Source organism: Suricata suricatta, chromosome 6, assembly GCF_006229205.1.
Source record: "Suricata suricatta isolate VVHF042 chromosome 6, meerkat_22Aug2017_6uvM2_HiC, whole genome shotgun sequence".
Taxonomy (NCBI): domain Eukaryota; kingdom Metazoa; phylum Chordata; class Mammalia; order Carnivora; family Herpestidae; genus Suricata; species Suricata suricatta.
The window spans coordinates 80274693-80299102 of record NC_043705.1 but is presented as its reverse complement, the minus strand read 5'-3'; the positions used below and the strand labels follow the sequence as shown (position 1 = coordinate 80299102).

Sequence of the window (24410 nt, the reverse complement as noted above, 5' to 3'; positions counted from 1 at the left end):
GAAGGAAGGAAGGAAGGAAGGAAGGAAGGAAGGAAGGAAGGAAGGAAGGAAGGAAGGAAGGAAGGAAGGAAGAGAAGAAACAATTTTTTCTGTTTGGTTGTCCTTCTCCTGTGTGTCCACCCACAACTACCAGGCTGCTGTTGCAAACCTTTCTGGCTTGGAAATGTATTCCCCTTCCATTTCCCATCCTCTTTGTAGAGTTTTCTTACAGTCAGTTTTGGTCCCACTGCTCCAAATCCTGATTATCTCTCCCCCTGGGGACTAAACTAAATTGCGTTGGGTTCGATTTCTGATCAGTCTTTGGAGTTCTGTGTATTTTAGAATTCACAAATACTATTTCCCCCACGCCTTGGCAGGCTACCAGGTAATCAGGTTCCAGCCTGGGCAAGAAACAGCTTCAGGTTTTCTGGAAGGGAGGCGGGGGTGGTGTCAGAGCCACCACGCCATGGTTTGAAGAGGGCTAGGCCACAAAGAAAGAAAAATTTGCATATGGAAGTCACAATCTTATTTCAGCAGTTTCCTGGACTAAAAATTGGGTAGAATTTCTCTGAGCTTTGTGTCTTTCCTCTCTAGGGCCATGGGCTTCTCACAGGACACACAGCACAGATTGATACTGCTGGTCCTGACGGTAGCTCCTTGCGGGTTACCTCTGGGCCTCCACTCTTACTTAGAAAATGGGTAGCCTTGTGGGATTAGGTATCTGAAGGCTTAGGTATCTAAAACTCCCATTATTATATGAATCTGGCCCACAGTGGTTCTGGGTTCTGTGGCCCTTAGTTTTCTTTAAGAAGATGTATCCTGAGCTCTGAACTGTCCACTTACAAATGACATGTAAACCCACTGTAAATAATGTGTTACATATGTGAGGGTTTTACCTCATTAACAGTGGTCCAGAATCAACCTGCCACACAAATTCTTTCTGGGACTGTTATTGAACTATTTTTTCTTTTAACAATTCACAAACATTTTGGTAGATTTGATTTGTTTTGGATTTTTAAAATATTATTTTAATAATATTTCTCCTCCAAGAAGTACTTATTTATCACACATTATTCAGCATATTCGGCACACTTTTTTCTTTGAGTTCCAATAGGAAAAACACGATGAAAGCAATTCCATTGCCTCTTTTGGGTATAATGAATCTTTTCACATTTCTTTCAATTCCTCTGGGTGCACGCTAGAAGTCCAATGCTTTTCACATTTCTTCTAGTCAGTTTCTTAAAAGAAAAAAAAAGGAGGGGTGGGAGAATGACAGCCTAAAACATGCTTCTCATGTGTGTCTGTAATGGTGTGTGGTTAATAGTCCAGGTCACATTTGCTCGGGGCCAGCTGTCCAAGATGGCACCACAGGGAATCCACCGTAATTTTAAGACATGTTGCGGAGTCACAGATGTCCATAAATCTAAATTCCCTAGAATGCTTATGGGAACATAGACATCACCAGATTTGAAAGTAAATCCTTTATTGCTCTCATTTTGAACTTCATCCTTACTTGACTCAAATTATCTTTATCAGATAATGGATGAGAGTTCTCATAATGACTAAACAAGTTTCCGAGAGCAATCTCATTTGCGAAACTTCTTAAAATTCTTGTCAGAGCCCATTTTGAACATAGCCAGGGCAATTATTTCTGTTCTCTTTTAAGAAAAACCTCTTTGACCTAGCTACTATCTATGGTGTGTTACAGTTAACATGTAATGAGAACACCAGTCAAAACCATAAACTCACTTAAAAAGTGCAGATTAAGAAATTTGAAATCCACATAGATTGTCAACCACACCATAAAAATATGGGGTCTCATCGCATACACAGCAAAGATTGGAATACACAGCTACAAAACCCTTTCTACATGCTTGGTAAAAATAATTTTTTATTTGCATGTAAACTAGCCTCAATGTTTGTTAAACAAGAGGAATAAAATGGAATTCAGCCCAAATACTTGCTCATCAGTTTTTAAAAAGTGAACATAGTTACTATTAATTTATTTAATGACCTAAGATTCTAACCAAGTAAGTCATAGCTTCCTTCTTGAATATTCCTAAGAGTAAGTATAAAATCTCAAATAAGTACACAACCTTACAAATAAGTATAAAGTAATATTTAGATGAGGTTTATCCATCCAATTCCAAACTAGAAGAGTTTTTCTATACACAAAAGTTGAGGGAACTTGGCATGTTCCTTAAACCTCTCTGAGCCTCCAGGACTTCATCTGTGGGTAAAAAATACTTCCATGTGGTCGAATGAGACAAAATGCAGTAGTAAAGGTAGTTAGTTTATTGTTCCATCAAGTGAGAGTGGGTCTCCTCCATCCAAATCTTGATTTTGGTAAATCACTGTTTTAAATAAGTTACCAACACTCCCCTCTTGCTCACCATTGTTCCACCTCAGAGTCCCCATCAGAGCCTGCCACCCTCCCACCCCATATCCTCATGTCGTCTGACATCTCCAGTTCCACACAGGGGCTCCTAGGGGATGTTGAAGAAAATCCCACTGCTGATTTTACAGATGCATGGTTCCAGCCTCAGCAGAGCCCCCCCCCCCCCACAGCCTTCCACATGTCCCAGAACGTCCTTGTGTCCATTCATCCTCAAGGGCTATTTCACTCAGTCTCCCCTTGGTCTCTACTATCCCTCACTCCCCATTCTCTCTCTCAGTAGATGATCTTTTGTCCAGTAACATTTAAAAAATAGAGACTCCAAGGCAGTTGCTCAACTTCCTACCCCTTTCCTTCCCCTCATCTTCACTTTGTTCCTCATGTCTTTAATTTTATCCCATCTATGGGGTGCCTTCAGTATTTCCCTCTTCATTGACATCTCCTTAGCTTCTATGACTAAGCCTCTCTAATCCACAAAGAGCCCCTTTCAATCCTGCTTTCTTTTATAGTTACCTTCAACCCCCAATCTTACTGGTCTTTTAGGTAAGACTGGTCTTACTGGTCTTACTGGTCATTGCAGTGAAAGGAGAGAATGAAGGAAGGGTCGATGGGAAAAGCCAAAGACCACAGTGTAGCTGCAAGAAAAATCTCATCTTTGATGATGATGAGGCATCACTGAGCAAAAGTTTCCTGTTAGAGGAATCCTGTGTTGAGCAGAAGTAGGCTGGCTCTATGACCCTGCTGTGTTCAGTCAGTCATTAGGGGCAGTCTATGCAAAGTATGGTCTCAGTGTTTCCACTGTAGAAGACAAAATTCATATAGCAACTATGTTTCATTCAGCAATTTGGAGATCTGGACAATATATCTCCACTATCTCCACGATTGCCACACTCTTCACCATATACTGCCCAGATTCACTTCTCCATTCTTGTTTTTCATGGTCCTCATGTGCCTCTATTCTGAAGGGAAAAGTTAGAAGAGGGAGTTATCCTATAAGGATAAGCTACAACCCCTGTTGCTACCACTGATCTCAAGCCTCAATGATAATCACTCCCCACCCTTCCTTCCTTTCTAAGCTGTCTTCTTCCAGTCATGTTGGATTACCTAGTGGCATAACCCAAAAACTCATTCCTGAGGGGTCTGATCTCTTGGAAATCATAACCTTCTTGGGCTGTGGCTGCTGCACATGTCCATTCACAATTACCATAGGGCAAGAAAATATCAAGAAACACCTAGGAGAACCATCTTGGTTCCATACATCATCTTTCCTGCCCTCATTTTGTCAAAGCAGCCCTCACTCTTCCTGCTGGTTGGGGTAAATTATTTCTGCCCAGATGGTGTCTCCACATCATATCTGCCAGTACTTGGACACAAAGAGTCCATAGTGATCTGGCAGCAGTCATAACTTAGAGTTCATGGGGATCCTTATTCTGTCTCCTTACAAGAATGCACCTCTTTGGTGACCATGACCTCCAGCCTTGCAGAGTCCAGAGTTGAAGGAATGAAAACCACAGAGATCTCAGGTGGGTCATTGAGAATTATGGTAAGTGAGACCATTTCTATATCTACTCTTGGTTCCCAGATCCATGTATTCTTCCTACTGAGACCATTTAGAGGTCTCCGTTGGCACCTCATTCTTGCAGAGTACTGCATCTAAGAATGTTATTTCAGATGTGCCTTCAGTAGGTTCTTCTAGTACTCTAAGAGGCTGGCAGATTCTGGAAGGTGCAATGGGTGATGCAAACAATGAGTTTAGTTCTTTGCTGAGCAGTGGTTTCCCTGATTGGATGCTTTCTTATGTGGATTACATCCTATGGACAAAGCATCCTGTAAGCCCCCAGATAGTGATTCTGCCTAAGGACTTATGAAAAGGAAAGGTAAACTCATATCCAGAGTAAGTATCTACTCCTGTGAGGGTGAACACTTTAAAGTGAAAGGGGTTCAATGTAGTTCACTTGCTACCAAGAAGATAGTCAGTTTGCTGAAAGAATAGTACCAGACTGGGGATCAACACTGATTGTTCTCTGCTGCTCACAGGTTGGACATTCAGAGGCAGTGGCAGTTAGCAAATGACAACATGTGCTGTTAGATTCCTGTGTGGTCTCCATCTCTGCCACTGAGCCACTCTCATTACACACCCATCATTCCAGTTCTGAGGTGGCAGTGATGAAGGTGAATGTCAATTGGTGAATGTTAACTGTCATTTTTTTTTTCTGTTTAGTTGGTCATGGTCTCCTACAGAGTGCATGCTTTCTTCTGAGTATTAGTGTGTGAAAATCTTCATACTTTGTACCCACTACCACATGCTATCTACTTGCTTTTGCTCCAGAACTCCTTATGTCTGATCTTCTAGTGTTTTTTTCCTCTAGGCCCCTGGCTATCTGGCTAGGCTATCGGTCACTGTCCAAGAATCTATAGTCTTGCCTTGGGCCACTTGTTCTTGCACACAAAGTAAATGATGAGGCATATAACTTGCTCATTGGGAAGACATTCCCTTTCCACTATATTTCAAGGCCATCCCTGATTGTGGCTATACAGCTGCCATCCGTGTTTTGCTTGTATCCACATACTAAGCTGATCCCTGTACAGATCCAGCCTAGACATTTGCCTCCACCTACAGCTGACCATAAGGGGCCGCACAGATAGTCATAGATGTTATCTGGAACAGTGGTTCTGGGGCAGCTGTGGTGGAGGGTTAGACTACCTGCTCATGCAGCTTATTTGTGCCCTCTGGTCTTGCTTCTGGTTATAGATATTAGGCAAAACTGGCCAATTTTTTCTCTATTAATTTTCCACAACTCTCTGAAGGCAAGCATCCGTGGCTGTCCCAGTCTCCTTGTTGGTTGTTATGATAATTGTGGCCTTCCGGCTTTTAGAAGCTGATCATCACTGCTTGGTCTCCTTTACTTGACTTCCCATCATGAGTCCAGCTCTGGGACCAGCTCTCTTACCATCATCCCTGGCCTGCATAGGAGGCTACCACTGAGCTTTTGAATGCTGCTGGTGTCCCTCTCACTAGCATATTCTTGATGGGCTTGGCGAATGCTATATCCTCTGGGGCCCTCCATGGAATGTTATCCTCCAGGACATCTTCTGGTTTCACATAATGTATCTACTCCAGCATCCGACTTTCTACAGCCTTTGTATTCACTCCTCTACCATATACAGGGAAGCTCAGGTATTCCCATTGTCTAGCACAAAACATCATTTTTTTGAGGCTTCTAAGAGTCACCCAAGTTGAAAGTTTGTCTCATCCCCTTGCGTCCATGCCTGGGTGGTAAATCCTATGTCCTGAAAGAGGATCACCAGTTGCTGACTTTTTGCTTGTCCAGTTTTATGCTCTAACCCTTTGATCAAGAACCATCAAAATTCAATCCCAGGATTATTCCCCCAGTCCATGTGTATACAAACTGCTTAATTTCTTCCAACTTCTTTAACAGAAATCTCTTTTCCTCCTTCTGAGGCCCAGTATGTTCTCAGCAAAGTTATGTGGGGATTTAATCCTAGTAATTAGCCTGGCAACCTGGAGTGAAGGTGGGATGAGCTCCTGAGGGCATTATCTATTGCTTTCATGAGGAAAAGAGCTCAGCAGAATATTCCCTCTTGGGAACCCTTCCTCCAGAGAGGTGGGCCACATCTTCAAACTCTGAGATTTCAGGGGGCTGTACAGAGTTAAGATCCACAGAAGTACTGACTCAGGATGTTTCCATTTCATGTTTTAGGGTTCCAGCTTTTCCCAACCTCAGCCCTTACCCCTAGTACACAAGACCTACTTTGAGCATTTAAATATCACTAGAGTTCAGCAATCTCAATTATCAGATGTTGATTTTGCTCCTCATCTGTGATTGCTTTTACACTCTGCAGGGGGTAAGGGTTTTTTCTTTCTTTCTTTCTTTCTTTCTTTCTTTCTTTCTTTCTTTCTTTCTTTCTTTCTTCTTCTTTTTTTTTTTTATGTAAACTGTCAGGTAAGCACTCTCGTTTAGCTTTTAACTGTTTGTTAACAGCTCTTATCAGGATTTCTAATTATCCCTCTGTAAGACGTCACTACAACTTAGTAATAACCAGCCAACTCCACTATAGTCTTTGTCCTCTTAATATTTATCAGATGCTTTTGCATATCTCACTGACAAGGGCTTTTTTCTCCACTGGGTGTGTCCCAGGTCATCACCTTTCCAATGTCATCCCAAATGGCCTTTCCATTCTCAACTCCTGCAGCCTCTGTCTTCTTGCACCCACAAGCCCTTTACATGCCTCACCATTCTCCAAGCAGTTCTGCTGCATCATGCTTACATCTTTGCCTATGGTATTGTCTATGCCTACAGCTTTCACTCTTCACCTCTATGACCCATCCTTCCAGTTCAGCACAAGCATCATCTCCTGAGAGAGTCATAAAGTAGACATGCCTTTGCTTTACGGTCATTCAGACACGGATTGTAATCCCAACTCTACAATTTACTGCTTCAAGAATCCAGCAGCTTTGGGGGTGGTGGTGTTTACTCTTCTGTTAATATTTAAACCATAGGGATAATGAGTCTCCTGGTAAGCCTCAGAATGCAGCTCTGGGCCATGGTAAGGATGTAGTAAGATGCCTAGAGTCGATGTAAATGGGAGCGGAATTGGGGTTGGAATCTTTTAAAATGCATCCAATGATTCCTAAAGGCCAGGCTACCTCTATAGTCTGATCCCACACCATTCAAAAGAGTCAAGGTAGTGATTGTTGGAGTAGTAAAGCAGTTGAGTTACTGATTAAGACTTTGGAACCAGATATATCTAGACTCAAATTCTGACTCTGCTACTCACCTGAATGACTGTGAGCAATTTAGTTAAGCTCTCTGAGCCTCAGTCTCCTCCTGGGAAATTGGTAACAGTAAGCCTAGCTCATAGCATGGTAGTAAAGGCTGACTGAGAAAATGCATAGGAAGCATTCAGTACTTTGCTCAGCACATTGTAAGAGCTGGATGAAATGAAGCTGGATCAATGAAGACACTGATTAGTCTATATTCCCATCTCAGGTGATGGTCTCTCTTTTGGACAGATGACCTGTCATACATGCTTCCTTGCCTGATGAGCCCATCTGGCCTCTTTCATATTTAAAGCTCTTTCCTCTTCCTTCTTTCCTGGCTTTCTCCTTCTAAGTATTTGATGCTCCATTTGTGCCCAGTTTACTGAGCACAGTTCTTTCTCCCCAGCTTTTGCCAAATGCTTTGAATCTCATTTAGTCCATCACTTTATCAACATTTACCTATTGTGCCCCGCTGTGATTAGGGCCCTGCTGGGGAGCCACCCAATTAATCTGGTGAAGCAATTAAGGGCAGGGCATTAATGGCCGATAATGCTTCATTCCTCCCAGGGAAACTGCTGTACATTAATAGAAGTGTCCTTAGCTCAAAGCAAGGAGTGACTAATGGGCTAATTTCAGGACCCTGTGAGGTCAACATCACTGGGACAACAACCTACATAAAATCCATCTGGAGGACTAAACAGCCTCGTGAGTGCCAGACAATGACTATGAACAGGGTCTCCCATCCCTTGAAGTTGGTTAAAGTTGTCAAGGGGTGACAGATTCATTAAAGAGCACACCAAGCTAAATGAGACAGTGGAAAGTACCCAGAGAGGGGCATTACTGAGCCTTTGATTCAAAGCCACAGTCTCTCTTGCCAGGACCACTATAGATGCCTTTTCTCAGGTCTCCTTGCCTCCTTGAATAGGTCCTTTTCTAGTCTTTTCTCCATACACTGATAGGGGACCTTTAAGTGATACCATTCTGAGAATGGCATCTTTCATTGGGCCCCATCACCTAAAGGTAAGTTCTGAACTCATCCTGATACAAGCCCCTCCTGCCAAGCCTTTACCTGCTTCTTCAGGCTCATCTCCTGCCACCGTCATCACACACTCACATTCCAGACCAAATGGGAAGACTGCTGCCCCCAAAGCCCTCTGGACCTAGCATTTGCAGTTCCCAATGCCCAGACTGTCTTCCTCCCTTCTCACTCCCACAATGCATCATCTCTTCATTTTTCTCCTCTTGTAGATTGCCCCCCTGGGTGCTTCTGTATTTTTTCACGACTCATCTGTTTTCTCATCCTGGGGAAGTCTTCACTGTCACTCACCCTCACTTCACTCTTGCAAAGTCATACATTTCTTCTCTTTTGTCCTACCAAGCATACCTCTGTTATAATATTTTTACTTTTTAAAAGTTACTTGTTTTATATGTTTCATCCCACATTAGGTAAAAGCTCTTTAAGCATTTGGAGCATGTCCTGTTTGTTTGAATCCTCAGATTTCAGGGATTCAAGGTGATCAATAAAAAGTGTTCTGAGTGAAATGAGTATGTCTATCAATGACCAGAATTTAACTGGCATTCTGTGTCTACCACATATTATAGGGCAATCTATTTAATCTCTCGGTGCTTCCATTTCCTATTTTGGTAAACAGGAATAAAATACCTACCTACAAAGATGGAAATGTGATTTTATGTACGTGAAATGTCCTGCCTGACGCTGGGCACAGCACACTGTCCACCTGGGCTGCTGCCTCCACTCTACTGGCCTCACTGTATATCTGAGTTGAGTTACAATACCTTTGAAGACATGTCCCCAGAATTATAGGAGAAACCAAGAAACTGAGGGGAAAGCCAGTATTTGCTGAGTACTTTTCCTGTGTCTAGTCTTCTGCTTGACATTTTATATGCTTTTTCAAGGCTTTCTTCAACCTTGGGAGTTTGACTTGTTGACTGCCTACAGTTGAAGAGTAATACTGGTTGTTCAATAAGCATTTTATTTAAAAAAAGTATAAGGCTTATTTATTTTTGAGAGAGAGAGACAGACTGTGAGCAGGGGAGGGGCAGAGAGAGAGGGAGACACAGAATCGGAAAGCAGGCTCCAGGCTTTAGCTGTCAGCACAGAGCCTGATGTGGGGCTTGAACCCACAAACTGTGAGATCATGACCTGAGCTGAAGTCGGATGCTGAGCCAACAGCCACCCAGGCACCCCAATAAACATTTTAATTTAAATAAATCAAAGAGAATCTTTTCACAGTGATTCAGAGTTTGAGGACCATTTCCTTCTGCTTTATTTTCCCAGTAATTAAGTTACAGATTTTCTTTGAGTAACTACTATGATGCAGACAGATTTATAAGTTATTACTCCTGAGTACTTGAAAGAGACTAGTTCTTTATACTGGAATGAATGTGTTTGGTTCACAGTTTTTGCCAGCTTTGTGAGTAAAGAATTCAAAGACATACATTTCTATCGTAAATTGAAAATTTCTCTACCAACAACAAATAGAGGAAATGAAAGAGAGAGAGACTGAGTCCCATACATGTATAGATACATAGAGAGACAAATGTCTCCTCCATTTGATGGCTATTCAGAGCACACTCTAGTCTGGTATCTTAGAATGGCTTATTTGTTAAATACTAGAAAAATCATGTAACTATAAGGGATTCAAATTGCTATGGAAAGTCAATCTTTGCAATGTATTGTTTGCTCAAATAAACTGACAAGGAACTCTTTCAGGAACTAGAACCAGAAGGCCTTCTAGATATAAAAGGAAACACACTACAGTGAGCTCTTGGTTACGGAATACTTTTAAAACAAAAGAAAATGACAGTAAGACATCATTTCCTTGGCTTTGTGCAAATTCAGTCTGTCAGTACCTGGGCAGGACTCTGAATCCTTCTCTACCAGATATAAACTGTAATCTATGCTGTTATTTACTGCTTATAGAATGTTGTCTCTTAAAAAATGTATACCCCAAAGGGTAAATATATATAATTAATATTTAATTTGCATGTGTTCATTTATGATTAAGCAATTATTTATAGAATACTTGGTGTAAGCCAGATAGTGCTTTAGGCACTGGATATGCAGCAAAGGACTAGACAATGTCTGCTCTCGTGGAGTTTACATTTTGAAGGATGGGGCCGAGGGTGGATGGGGCTGGGGGTAGATGGAGAAAACATGGCGGTTAAATAAACTAATGAACAAGAAAAATATCACAGAGTGAAAAGTGCTTTGCACAGGGAACATAAAAGTCCCTACAGTCTTGGTGTGCTGAAGGAACAGAGGGCAGATCAACATGGTTGGAGAAGTGATATGGAAGGAGGTGAAGTGGAACATCAGATTTGGGAAATCTGGGTATCAAATTTGAATTTTATTCTCAGTGAAATTGGAAACTGTTAGGAGGATTTTAACCTGAGTAGTGACACAATTGGAAGAACATTTAGAAATGAGGGTGGAGAACAGATTCCAGATTTTCAGTGGAAACAAGATTTCCAGTTAGAAGGACTCTGAGTTGGAAAAAACATGATGGTGGCATAGACTATGGCAAAGTCCGTGAAAGACAAAATCAGTGGAAAGATCTTACATATGATACACATTTGTTTCTGTTTATTAATTGGTCATAAAACTTTCCTAAATAAAATTTTGGGCATTGGAACAAATTCCCACAAGAAAGTATTCCAACCTTGCCAAAGAGATGGCAAAAGGACTAAAATATCTTTGTCTTTTTGACATTTAAATGCTAAATATAAGCAAAGCTCTGTGATGTATCTTATCTCATTCAACCTTCATTTTAACCCTATGCATTGATATTATAATTATTCCTTTTTTATGAAATAGGAAATATGAAGAGGTACAAGATCATATTGCAAATAAAGTATAGTCGGAACTTGTAATTCAGATCTGGTTCTACCAAAATGAGTGAATTTATAACTTAACTACAAATTAAACTACTTTTCAAAAGTGAAATATATAAATGATTTACTAGAAGCATCGAGAACATTTTCTTCCCTTCCATCATAATTTTACCAAGGACTCTAGATTTTACATTATACCCTCGTGACTAATGTATCTCATAACTGAAATAAACCTCAACGTCAGGAGCATATAACTTGAGTCTATGGCCCTAACTGTGGAATTGGTTATAACAAAAAAGACCAACAGGCTGCCTATACATTTCTCATAGTACCTCACTTAGAGGACAGTCTTCTTGAGTTGAGACTTGCTGAATAACCCACTTTGTGTTCTGATTTTTAAATCCCATTGATTCTATTTCAGTGGCTCAACCTTGTAGCCCTTTTACTACAGCCTCTTTCAACGCCCTTGTTCAGGTCCTACCACCCGGTGCCTCATCAAAACTCTACTGGTCATGCTTTATGGTTTATAAATCATCTTTTCACATTATTACTCCAACTCTCTTAGCAATGTGAGATAGATATCAATACATTTTGTTGGTTTGTTGATACATATATCTTTTTTCACATTTTAACCTATTTGCAAGTGAAATAGGTTTTACACTCTGGCAACTAATAATTGCTATTGGCCAGATGGCAGTTGTGGTGTGTTTGTCCTTGACTTGCTAGCTAAGTCTGACATATTTTTCCTGATGGTATGAATGGAACTCACTGTTCTCAACTGCTAGCTCCTAACACACTGTTTAAGGAAGGAATAGGAGTCTTGATTATTATCTACATACTTCTACTAAGCATTCTGAGATGTCTTCCAGAAACAACATTTTGAGAATGAATGGGGCTTGAAAAAACTTGCAAAGACTCAAGTGGAGCATTCTTTAGAAGATGATGCATCACTAATGCATCTACTGGCACAGAGGCTAATACTGTGTAGATAAAACATGGGTGCAGGCTACTCTGAATCAGAGTGATCCAGAAACGTTGCACTGTGAACATGAAGAAGTTTTATGAACATCCTAACCCAGGGGTTCCCAAACTTTCTTGGTTCCCAGCCTTACTAGGGTCTCAGTACTTGTTCACAGCACGCCATTTATTAATTACTTAGGTCCAACAATTTAGTAGCCATTTAAAAATTTGAAAAAATAATATTTTTGTTTCATTCTTAAATAACTAGAATTACCTTCTAATGGGTTAATGCTTTAGGGCATTGCACAACTCTCAGTCCTTAGAATTAGATTGGACACTGCCACCCTCATTACCTGTTCCATATTATTTTTGCATGACTTGCTTGCTTTTTTAAAGTAAGTATAATTGACATACATTATGTTATTTTCAAGTGTACAGCATAGTGATTTGATATTTATATATATTGCAAAATGATCACCACAATAAGTCTAGTTAGTATCCATCACCATAGCTATATATTTTTCCTTATGATGAGGACTTTTAAGATCTACTCTCTTAGCAAACTTTCAAATATGCAATAAAGTATTATTAACTATAGTTACCATGATGTACATTATATTTCTGTGACTAATGTATTTCATAACTGGAACTTGAATACTTGCTTTTTTCTCACAGTGATTGCCAGTAACCCACCATCAAAAATACAGTGCAGCCTGATCTAATGTTGAAGCTGCCAATAATCTCAAGCTCATAGTTGGTACTATGTTTAACAGATGTCCAAGTATCACTGTGTTTCCCTTGAAAATATAAAAAAAATCCCATGATACTGTGAGTTCCCTGAGGTGACATGTTATGGAAACCACGGCCTCACCCAATCCATTTGGCTCAGAGTTTACTTTTATAAATGCTCAAGAGTAATATGATAAAAATGAAAAAAATTGTCCAAATAAGTGTACAAGAACAATTAAATACACAAAAAATAAAATTCCAAAATGATAAGTCATTTTGTTACGATTTTATTGATAGAGATTTTTCTTTCTTTGGGGTATGTAAGTGCTTCTTATAACTGATGGCACCTTAGGTTCTATTTTATAGATGGAGGTAATCAGGCATTAGATTCTGAATTCATCTGCTTGCCTCTAGGCACCTAGGCTGTACTTTGTTGTCAGATCAGTTGCCTTAACTAATAATTTTCACTATGTCACTTCCCCTTATCCAAATATTCAACAATTTGCCTTTGCCTGTATGATTAAATCTAGGTTTCTCAATATGACAAGTAATGCTGTCTGTAGTGTATTTTAATGTACGTACTTTTTAGCCTTAGCTTTTGCCTTTTAGGGCCAGAAGACTCTCAGCCTGCATCTTCTATTAATTGGTAAAGCACTTTGCCACTCCAGGCCTCAGTTTCCTAGTCTACAAAATCAGAATTTGGATTAGATCAGTTGTTCCTAGGTGTTTTGGAAAAAAATTTGAAGACTGACATAGGGTTGCCAGAGTCTATGATTAATTCTGATATTCATTTAGTCTATTTTAATAGTATTTTGTTGCAAATAAAGTAAACAGCATAAATAACAAGAAAAAAACTGAATAGAGTTAACTATATAAAAAATTCACTTTATTATCTTTACTGTTATCACTTAACCATGGACCGTATGCACTGTTGAGCACTGGTTCTTAGACCAGCATTTGAGACCAATGGATGACTCTTCCTGCTCAAATTGAAGCCTTAGACCAGGGGCATCATATTATCTGGAAGCCTGTCAGAACTGCTGAATCCAGAGTCTATGTTTTAAAATGATTCCATGTGATTTGTATACACATTACAGTGTGAGAAGCCTTAGACCAGAAGCTCTCCAGAAGGAACATTCTCTGTTACCTATGATTCTCTTATATGGACTTGGCCACTGCCCATGACGTGCCCTGTGACTTGCATCAAGCTAATCTTGTACTTCCGTCCATACTTCTTATTACTCCACCACTTCCCTGCCCTGTACTTGTTCTTCAGTGGCTGGTTCAGCTTTCTTCTTTGCTTCTCTATCCTTCAGCTGTGTGTGACTTGAGGCAAGTTGATTTTCCAACCCAAGTCACAACTTCCTCAGCCATGACAGGGGGATAATATCTATTTCATAAGGTTGGCAAAAGATTAAATGAGCTAATATTTGTAAACTTTGTACCACAGTGCTGGCCACAGTAGGCCTTCAATAAGGAGGAGCAGCTATTATTGCTGTCTTTGTCCTTACTGCAACTAGTAATATTAGTGTACCAAACAGGTAAAATGCCCTGCCCCATAGAATTTACTTCCCAACAGGTACTGCTAAATAAATGTTGGATACTGTAGTCACATCTTGATTTGCCAGGAAGTCACTCTTCAGCTCAGTGGGTCCTGAAGATTGCCACAGAGCTAGCTGTGAGATTTGTGTATGCTTACATACCATATTATATGCTACACTATAAGTACTTCTGTATTTTTTTTCATTTGTTAAACTCTTAAATGCCTTGCTTCTGTGTACAGTCGCTTGTCACTTGATACATAGCAGGTATGCTTTGTGGATGGGAGAATTTAACAAGTCTCTCAGCCCTCTCTTTATCCTTTCAGGGTGAGGCTACTGTGGTCATTGCTGTTCAAGCAGCCATCTTAGAAAAAAGTGTTCCTAGTTCCAATCAGACACTGTTCCCTGAATTCTGCTGCTTGTCTCGGCTCTTTAATGTGGACATCTGTATTTCTAGCCTCACTGTCTTTAATTTGCCTGTCACTGATGCTGATGGCTTCAGGGAAAATTTCGAGCTAGAAAAGAACAATGCCAACCACAGGCTTGTCCTCGGGGCATAGGTTTTTGTCCATTATGGATTATTACAACATACATTCATTCTCTCTGACTTTCTGATATGACCTTTCCCATAGCGTCAGATGACTATCATTAAGAAAAAAAAAGATCTTGAAAATTTTGGTTTAAATTTAAAAACTATCACTAAAGCAATTTCAGGGAAATGAAGAACTGCTTTATGGTTCCTTTTGGCCTTATCTGCCCCATGATCTAATTGATACTCATTCTTTTTCACTTAAAGCACCAGACTTGTTTTGGAAAATCTAAGGTTAATACAAATCATTGTCTTTCTACCACCCATTTGGTACGGTTAATGCTGGTGCTTCTGTGAATCAGTTTCCTGAAACCAGGTCAACAAGAGCAGAGGGGGCTTGGAAACTGAAGTTGTCTGGTCCTCTGGAACAGCTTAAAATCACCCTTCTCACTGCAAATGCCTTACTAAAGTTTCATCACCAATTTGCCGATTGGCAAATGTGCTGATATTTGCTGATACGCTTCTCTTTCTCTAACAAGTCCCAGTAAAACTGCATCCCTTATTCAAAACACCCATGTTCTCTACATCCTCAAATCCACCATCTAAATCCAAGATGCTTGGGGAGATCATTAATTCAGACATTTGACTGAACAGAGCCCTTTATCCCATTTCCCCCCAGACAGCAAGCTATGCTAAGTGCAGGGTAGGGAAAACTCAATAACTCATGGCAAAGGCATTCATTTTACTTTTAAATTTCACTCACCAGGGTGAAGGGTCAAAAAAGGCCATGACAGAAATTCTTGAAGAAGAAAACCCCCTTGTTGCCCCAAAGCCAGTCATCTTCCGGCTGAATAAATCACTACATTCTGTGGAACGTCAGCTCCAGCTGTAATCAGAGTGCCAAAGAGAAGGGCTTTCTTTAGGGCTTCCGACTATTTATTTTGGTCAGCCTGACAGATGAACAGCCTTTTCAAAACAGCAAGATTCATTAAAGAGTCATTCCTACGCATGCACTTGGTGCTGGCCTGGTCCCACTGTAGAAATGAGAAACCCGCATTGCTGCACGTGGTCTCACCTGGTAGCATACACAGAACTCCTGGTCACCTGCAAGGCCACCTATGGTGGCTGTCCACATCCTCCTGCTTCACTCTTTTTGGTGAGGTACCACACCTTTTAAAGAGAAGGAGGAAGTAGACTTTGACTCTAATCTGCAGGAAATAGACAGAAGAGAAAGTCCTGCCTTTTGCCTCTCTCCCAGATGGCACCATTTCCTTTTCATCACCTGTCTTCCCAGCTGCACTGTACACCTGAGCTCATCACCTTCTCCCTCAGTACTCGGGGACTTTCACTGCAGCACCCATCCCTCTTCCTACTATGTGCCAGAGACTCCTTCCTATTACAAATGGTCCCCAAACCACCCCTCCCCATGTTCTTGGTTAGAACTAATGCTAACATAGTATTCTGATTTATTAGTGAAGGTTGAGAGTAAGAGATAGCAGCTCCTGGGTTTGGAGGGTTCTCCTAAATTCCTCTGTTTTGGCCCACTCTGAGTCTGATGAGGGTCTTCCCTGTGACAGCAACCTCACTGCACTCACAATGAAAGTGAAAGGGGAGGTGTCTCATGCTTCCATCTGTTCAGGCACAATGATCCTGTGGGAATGAACTTTAGACTGTTCATAAGACTCTCAAACTGTGTCCCTCTGATTCTGGGGTGGAGGGAGGTATGGGGGAGGGTCCTACAAAGAGTGAAGTGAAAAATTCAAGAACAGAAAGATTGAATATTCCCCAGCTTTGACCTCTGCCTTCACTACTTGTTATTCACCACAAAATCAGGCAAGTTAAACACAACACTATTGCTTCTATACCATATGTATTTTACTTAATTTTCAGGAAAACCCTCCCTATGAAGTAGGGTTTTCAGATGAGGAAACAGAGGTTTCAAAAGACTAATAACTTGGCCACAGTCACCCAGCAGCTCTGATCGACAGCAAAGATCTTAGTCCCATGTTGGGATGTCTTCCTTCACAGGAGCTACTTAAATGAATGGGACAAGCATGGGGAAACTGATCATCCATAAAGAAGCTGTTTTGACACTAACTAGACACAGGGAATTGAAAGATTCTACAGACTGGCTCACAGACTTGAAGGATTAGAACATACAGAAGGGCAAGGCGCCTGGGTGTCTCAGTTGGTTAAGCATCCAATTCTTAGTTTCAGCTCAGGTCATGATCTCATGTTCCATGAGTGTGAGCCCTACATCATCCTGTATTGGGCTCTGCACGGACAGCACGGAGCCTGCTTAGAATTCTCTCTCTCCCTCTTTCTCCGTCCCTCCCTTTGTCTCTCAAAATAAATAAACCTAAAAAAAAAAAAAAGAATGTACATAGGGAATAAAAAGAAAGTGGAAGAAATGAGAACGTTCAGTTGTTAGGGGAGAGATCAAGAAAAGAATCATCTGGTCACACAGTCCGTCCTCTACTCTTTCGTTGTCTCTGTCACCAATCCCACAGTGATCAGCTGGGCAAAATCCCAGGCCCCTGATTGCTCTTCAGTACCTGTAGGGACCCTACTCATAACTGCTGGCTATGAACACAGGAAGCCAGACAGACTGCTTGCTCACTGCTTCACAAATGCTCTCGCCTATCCCCTCCTTTCTGCCTCCTGGGATTACCTTGGTGCTTCTCACCATTTGCACTTGGCTCTGCTTCTGCATTTGACTGAGACTTCACTTCCCAGATGCCTGATAAAGTCTCTGCTGGGGGCACCACTTATCCTCAAACTCAGCACTGACAAGCTAAACCAGATTCATTCCCAAATAACTTCTCCTCTTGACACCCCTGTTTCTCCAGTTGACTAGATTTGAAAACAACAATTATCTTTGATGCCTCATTTTCTCTTCCACAGAATGTAGCCAATAACCAATTTGTGCGACATACGAAATGTCTCTTTAATCCACACTGCTTTTCAAACATCAGAGCCACATTTCTAGTGCATACCTTATTTTCTTCCGACATTTCAAACTGGTTCCTCTCATCTCTCATCTCGCTTTCAGTCCTTCCCAACTCTTTCTTGTCCTCCATCCTGTGACCGGCTCATCCTGGAACAGCTCTAACTCTGGTATTCTTCTGCATAAAAACATTTAATGGCCCTCCATTGCTGAATCAGGTGTGTGTTCTTCAGACTGGCTTCAGAGCCCCCAAAATATGGTACCAGGATGGAACATCTGCAGTTTTTCCTACCCAGAAGGCAGTTCTTTTTCGGTAGATGCCTTTAAGGTTCCTGGTGGGGACCCCCTCCTCCCTAATCCATATAATTGGTTGGCACTGATCCCTCTTTGTGGCTCTAAAAGTGGACATGTGACTTATCCTCCAAAACACAATAATTGATTCTGGGAGAGGCAGAAATGAATTAAATTGGAACAATGAGTCTCTATTCTGAGGCTTTTGCCTAAACATTTGAGAAAGAGACTCATTTCATGTTGACACTGCTAGGAGTAGCAATGATAAAAGATTGGAGCTGCCAGGAGTTAACAAGTATAACATGATAATGAGGCCAACAGAAAGAAAAGAGGTGGCATTTGGAGAGCAAGGTGGGAGTCCCTGGATCTAGCTTTGACTGAAGCCAGAGCACTTCCTGGCCTTTCCAGTGAAGTGGGCCAGTGCATGTCTTTCCGAGTTTGTCCGTTTTACTCGTCCTGCAGTGATCTTCAGTCTAAAGAATTCTGACCATGCAGCTTCCACTTTCATTTTGAATGTCTCCACCTTCCCTTCTACAGCTACGCTAACCTATTTGCTCTTGCCTCAAAGTATAATGATTTTACATATTTGTGCTTTTGCTTCTGCTGTTCTTTTTGGAACACTGCAGCCATCTCCACCAGCCCAGTCATTTAAGGTCCCTTTCAGATGTTAACTCCCATCTGAGGTCTTTTCTGCCCTTCAGCCACATAGGGTCTTGCCCCATTGGACTCCTCCCACTGCCACTGAACCTTCTGTGTCATTAAAGATTTAACATCCATCACCAGTGACCCACATTAGATGCTCAATAAACTCATGTGAATTAAATCAAACTAAAAAGGGGGAGGGCTTCACAGATACAAACGAAGCCAACACTTGTTGGATTGAATTGACTTTGTGTCCTGAGGAAAATAACAGGAAATAGTTTATCCTTTCTACATTATACCTGGCTTTTGTTTCTTCCAACAGATAGGTAGACATTTTCTCTGCCACTTCCTTAACCACACAGGCCGCTATAAGCTATAATTTTGCAGCATAAAAGCACTTTAGTTTGAACGTGTGGGAAGTGGCAGTCCTGGTTACAAGAAGGCATTTAATTTACTTTAATACTGGGTGCTTCTTTTGACATAGAGGTTTTGTTGATCTTTTGTTGGTGTCATCATTGTTTTGGTGTTTGAGATGTTTTTTTCCTCAAATTCAATATTGTGGATTTATTTCACTAATAATATCAGCATTTCTAAGGCTTTTGTATTACTTTCTCCTTTAGAGTACTGCAATTGTTTGAACCTTGTTGATTTTACTACGGCACTATCTGGAATGAATGTCTTAGTTGCATTTGGTGTTTGTATAACACCTGCCAGTTGATCTTCTGAATGATTTTTAGCTCCTCTGTGGAAGAGGAAAATAACTACACTATAGTCTGGCAGAAGAGGGGCTCTTTCTATAAATGCTAATGGACTGGTTAAACATGAAAACTCCAATCCGACATTTTGAGTCTCTTGTCTACGTGATGCTGAAGACCCACTTTTTGCCCCTTAAGATAGTTATTTTGATGTCACATATGCAAAATTTGTGGAATCAGACTTTGAATTCAAAAGAAATCCTAGGACTGAAATCCAGGTCTTTCTTTCCCTCACTGCCATGGGCTCCAGCCCATGGAAGAGCTGCCTTAGAGTTAAGCCAGGAAAAAAAATCAGACAATTTATGTTTATCTTGGTAAGCAGCTTAGAAAAGAAACTCTAGAGAGTCTATGCTGTTGTCCACATTCAGCTCATAATATCATTGGGGAATGTTTTTCTTACCAACACTGAAACATGAGGGGCTTGTAAGTTTGAGGTTTACATGTATGTGAGGTGAGATTCTGAAGTAAAATGTTTACTGTTTCTACCTGATTTTACAAGCAATACACAGTCACTGTTAAAAAAAAAGCAAGGGCACAATGAAATACCATTTATAACTGCTTTATGGGCATTTTATAAAACTATGCATAAAATTTATGAAATCTGACATTCTATATATTGGAGAAGGTGTGGATAGAGGTATAGATAAAGAGGAGTGTAAATTGGTTAAACTACTTTGGAAAATAATTGGCATTATCTTGTATAGTTGAGCATTCACATACCCTGTGGCATGAAACTATACTCCTTAGTATATACCCAAAGGAATACACACCAGGAGTTCTATACAAGAATGTTTGTAGCAATCTTATACCAGCAATAAACAAACACACAAAAACTGGAAATAACCAAAATACCCAGAAGCAAGGAAGTTGTACAAATTATTGAATATTATACAACAGTGAAAATGAATGAATTATAACCACATGTACAGTATATATGAATCTTGTAATATACTGTTAAATGAGAAAAACAAATCTTAGAAGACTATGCACAACATGTTACTCTTTTAGCAAAGTTCAGAAACAATCAACTAAACAGTTTGTTTAACTATATGTTCACACAATGGATAAGAAAAGCAAGATAATGATATACCCCATCTTCGGAAAACTTGTTATTTCTGACAGGAAGGCAAGAGCATACTATGAGGAGGAATGCATGGGAAGAATCAAATCATTGTTAACGTTCTAATTCTTGGATTGTGTGGTAGTTTGTGGGTGTTTATTACCAAGAAATAAAAGAAAGTTAAACAGGGCTATGAATGGACCAGTGACAGTAGTGTGTCAAGATTTAAGATTTAAGATAGCTGTGAAATTAGGTGATTAACTAGTTGGTACCTAACCTTCTAATTTCTGCATAAGTCTAATTACATGAAATAGAAGTGGGGGTTTTGATTTTTTACTTTGCTTTTCTGTTTGGAGTATCATTGTAACTACTGTATTGTAAATGACGGAAAATAATTGCATATGTTAAAAAAATAAATTGTATTAAAAAATAAATAAATAAATAAAAGATTTAAGATTTCAATCACCAAGATTTAAGGTGAATTCAAAGTTCTGTGGATCAGAAGTCCAGAGTTAAAAAAGAAAGAACAAAGATGAAAAGGAAAAACACATCACCGGAAACTTTTAATTTTTAGATAGTGGAAAACTCAGCTACAGTGGCTTAAACAAGAACCAGATTCCTTATCTCTTACTGCGTGGATATTCTTGTGTATAGGACTTTCATTTTTATGAAAAGGTAAGCCTAAGAAGCATGCTGACCAAGCCTATCCTCTTTTAAAAGGATTCCCCATCTAGCTTCTATTGGCTCATTCATTTGCTTTTTATCTTTGCTTTTACTGTTCCTGCTGCTTCCCACTACCTTCTCTCTACTTTCCTTCTGTCTTTTACGTGGCTTCTATCTCTTACCCCTTACTGCTTCTGAGTATTCACAATTTCAATTTCTTACCTTCTCTCTTTGTGCACTTCACATTGTTCCCAAAATGAATGGTTCATTCTAATTCCCATAAGTCCAGAACTCCTTGAGAGAGATCTATTTAGCCAAAGTTCACCTGTTGGCCTCCTAAAGTGTCTCCAACCAGGAGGTTTATTGCCTGGCTACCCTGCCTCGTTTTCCTAGGGTATTATGCACCAGCAAGGCCCCTTTAGGGATGATCACTCTGAAAAGGGTTATAGGCATGGCAGACATTCTGAAGCTTGACCCATCAAGGACAAGCCAGCTCATAATGTATAGCTGACATATATGGTCAGCAACATTCCTATAAGAGCATATAAATGGTAAAGGAGGATTTCTACATCCTCATGGTATTGGGAAATGTTATCAACTCTTTTTAGAGAAATGTGTAAGAGATTCTTGAAGGAGATTTTTTTGAAAGAGGAAAAGAATATTATTATGGGTTTATCCCTCTTCAGATATTGTTACTGTCACTTCTATGGGATACTGGAAAGGAGAAAGAAATACAGGTTTTGAGTCAACCTCCTGAACCAGAATCTGGCTTCTGCATTTTGATGAGTTTAGTTCATTTCAATGTCAGTTGCATCCTTGAAAACAATGTATCTTCACAAAATAAGCCTTCTTACAGCTCTGGTATCATAATAATTAGGAAACTTTAAAAGATATGAATTTTGGGAAAGGCAAAGTCCAAACACTACTTCAGACAACTGAGTTATTGGGTTAGCTTGTGGTCTCACTATATGGGGAAGAATTCATCCCCTAGCAGCATCGCTGTGACTGACCATCAATGGGTTTTTCCTGATCTACTTTGCACTTGGTAAAGAAATGAAGACTAATTTCTAGCAGGATGAATCGCATTTTCAGGATGGGCTGAAGTGGGCACAAAAACCCTAGAAACTCAGTTCAGGTGGGCCAGCAAGTGGCATTTGTTGTCTTGTTAACTATCTTACTGTTATCTTTTTGTTGTTCTTGTTAGCAGTTGGTATTGAAGGCATTATAACACAATAAGCAGCAGCAAAATCCTCAAAAAAAAAAAGTAATGAATGTAAATGCTTCTTCCCCCATCTCTAACTGACATTCTTCTTTTCCTCAGTGGTGTAATAGACTGCACTAAATCATTTACACTAGTCCAGCGGATACACTTGCATGGCAATAAGCAAAGCATAAATATTTAGCCTTTGGCTGTAGGATGGGTATTTAATCTGAGTGAAGATAGTGACCCATTTGAGATTTAAATACATGATTTTGCCTCTAACCCATGGACCCTATAAGGGTAAAAATCAAACAGTCCACCAGAAAGTACTTACCTACTTATATATTTATTTACTATTATCTGTTGTGTGTTCAGTGGCATGTATTAAGGATGCAGGAGTGGAATGGGATCCACAATCAAAATGCAGAAACACCATTTATTAATTGGCAATCTAGTTGGGTAGATAAGATATGAATCAAATTCTAAGGTAAAATGCTGGTGGTTCTCAGCCTTAACAATCCATTGGAATCACCTGGGGGCTTTTAAAACTACCAGTGCTGAGGGGCACCTGGGTGGCTCAGTCAGTTAACCATCCAACTTCAGCTTGAGTCATGATCTCATGGTTCGTGCGTTTGAGCCCTGCATAGGGCTCCGGGCTGAGGGTGTGGGTCCTACCTGGGATTCTCTCTCTCTCTCTCTTTCTCTCTCTCTCTCTGCTCCTTCCCCACATGCTCTCTCTCAAAATAAATACATAAACTGAAACAAAAAACAGTGCTAAGTCCTTCCTCCAGAGAACTTAATTTTTTAATGTACTAAGTATATAGTAAAAAATTTATCTGGTGAGGAGTGAAAGTCCTAGTGCTTGTTTTCAACATTAGTAGCATATTTAAAAATCACCTGGAGGACTTTTATTTTTTATTAAAACATTTTTAAAATTTATATATTTTTGAGAGACAGAGTGAGACAGAGTGCAAATGGAGGAGGGGCAGAGAGAGAAGGAGACACAGAATCCGAAGCAGGCTCTAGGCTCCAAGCTAACATTCAGCACAGAGCTCAACGTGGGGCCTGAAGCGACAAACCATGAGATCATGACCTGAACCAAAGTCAGACACTCAACCGACTGAGCCACCCAGGCACCCCATGGAGGACTTTTAAAAGTCCATGCAACACAATTCAATAACATGAGGATCTCTGGGGATGGGACTCAGCCATTAGTATTAAAGTTCTTGAAGGTTGAGAACCATATCCTTAGAGATATTCATAGCAAGGGGAAAAGAATAATGTCTGTTACAGTGAAGAAGATCCCACAAAAAAGGGCATAAGATGTTTTGGCACAGAAGGGGATAGACTTTCATATGGGAATAAACATGGGCAAAGGCACAGAACTGGGACAGAGAGACTGGTGGGAACCCAGCACAAGCTAGACAACAGTCAATGCTCTTGTTTGAGAAAAGTGAAAATACATGTGGAAAGACAAAGTGAATTGAAAGAAGGATTTTTTAAAGTTTATTTGTTTTTGAGAGAGAAAGAGAGAGAACATGGGAGGAGCAGGGGAGGGGCAGAGAATGAGGGGGAGAGAGAGAATCCCAAGCAGGCTCCTCAATGTCAGCATGGAGACTGATGCGGTGCTAGAACTCATAAACCATGAGATTATGACCTCTTGATTATGAAATCAAGAGTCAGGTGTTTAACCAACTGAGATACATGGGTATCCCAAAAGATGGATTTAAAAATTAAGCTGCACACCTATTAAAATGATGGAAACCCCAAACACCGGCAACACCAAATGCTGGTGAGAATGTGAAATGACAAGAACTCTCATTCACTGCTGGTGGGAATGCAAAGTGGAATAGCCACTTCGGAAGACATCAGGCGATTTCTTACCAAAAAACTTCAGCATATTCTTATCATACATTTCAGCAGTCGTGCTTCTTGGGAACTACCCAAATGAGATGAAAGCTTATGTCCACACAAAAGCCTACACAAAGATGATTATAGCAGCTTTATTCATAACTGTGGAAACTTGGAAGTGACCAAGATGTCCCTTGGTAGGTGAATGGATAAGTATACTGTGGTACAT

At 40.3% G+C, this 24410-nt stretch overlaps 1 long non-coding RNA gene across 2 annotated transcripts in view; it reads right to left on the bottom strand.

The window, feature by feature from the left end:
• Positions 1-913: 913 nt before the first annotated feature.
• The window catches only part of LOC115294708, a 41073-nt gene continuing 17576 nt past the window's right edge, over positions 914-24410 (bottom strand). The window contains exon 3 of one of the 2 annotated variants that reach the window (XR_003910077.1): positions 914-1217. This is a non-coding gene — a long non-coding RNA (uncharacterized LOC115294708). Of the gene's footprint in view, positions 1218-17771; positions 17897-24410 lie in introns of those variants that run through there. The other variant, XR_003910080.1, reaches the window with a different exon arrangement.